The 1,230-nt window shown below is 42.5% G+C and overlaps 1 pseudogene; it reads left to right on the top strand.

Moving 5' to 3' along the window:
* Window positions 1-585: 585 nt before the first annotated feature.
* On the top strand, window positions 586-740 carry LOC121918770 (annotated as a pseudogene).
* Window positions 741-1,230: the final 490 nt, after the last annotated feature.

The raw sequence follows: 1,230 nt of genomic DNA, 5'->3' as shown, positions 1-1,230 counted from the left end.
GCCCTCCTTTGGACATGCTCCAATTTCTCAACATCCTTTTTAAATTGTGGTGCCCAGGACTGGACACAATATTCCAGGTGGGGCCTGACCAGAGCAGAATAAAGTGGCACTATTACTTCCCTTGATCTAGACACTATACTTCTATTGATGCAGCCTAAAATTGTATTGGTCTTTTTAGCTGCTACATCACTGTTGACTCATGTTCAACTTGTGGTCTGCTAGGACTCCTAGATCCCTTTCACATGTAAGCCAGGTGTTCCCCATCTTATATCTATGCATTTCATTTTTTATACCTAAGTGCAGTATCTTACATTGCTCCCTGTTGAAGTTCATTTTAATTCAACTCTGATCTTCAGAGTCATAATCCAACACTCAAATTACTATTCTATACTGGCCTTCCAGAAAGAGGTACATTACATAAACATAATGTTGGATTAGATGGGCCTTTGAGAGCCAGCATGATGTAGTGGTTTGAATGTTGGACTATGGATGTGGATATCAGGGTTTGATTCCCTGATAGGCCATGAAACCCACAGGGTTACCTTTCTTGAGTCTCATACTCTCACAGCCCCAGAACACCTGATGATAGGCAGGGGAGATACCATGATCTTGAAGATGGTTTTCTCAGGGTGATGCTTATCCATTGCACTCGAGTGTGCTGAGCCCTATGATTTCCCCCAATGCTGGAAACTCAACTGCATAATTTGTGGTGGTATGCCTTAGGGTTGCCCTAAGTCAGAAATGACAGGCCTTTGGTCTGATCTTACATGGCACCTTTTCATCCTGGAGAGAAGTGACCAGTGGGGTCCCACAGGGGTCTGTCCTTGGCCCAGTACTGTTTAACATCTTTATCAATGACTTGGAGGAAAAAATTGGGGGAATACTTATGAAATTTGCAGATGACACCAAATTAGGAGGAATAGCTAATACTCCAGAGGACAGGATCAAAATTCAAAATTACCTGAATAGACTAGAAAGCTGGGCCACAGCTAACAAAATGAACTTCAACAGGGAGAAATGTAAGGTACTACACTTAGGGCGAAAAAATGAAATGCACAGATATAGGATGGGTGACACTTGGCTGAAGGAGACAACATGTGAAAGGGATCTAGGAGTCCAAGTAGACTACAAGTTGAACATGAGTCAACAGTGTGATGCAGCAGCTAACAAGGCCAATGTGACTTTAGGCTGCATCAATAGAAGTATAGTGTCTAGATCAAGGGAAGTAAT

This window comes from Sceloporus undulatus, unplaced genomic scaffold (assembly GCF_019175285.1).
Source record: "Sceloporus undulatus isolate JIND9_A2432 ecotype Alabama unplaced genomic scaffold, SceUnd_v1.1 scaffold_33509, whole genome shotgun sequence".
NCBI classification, from domain to species: domain Eukaryota; kingdom Metazoa; phylum Chordata; class Lepidosauria; order Squamata; family Phrynosomatidae; genus Sceloporus; species Sceloporus undulatus.
The sequence above is the reverse complement of the archived record's forward strand: the minus strand, read 5'-3'. Positions and strand labels throughout refer to the sequence as shown.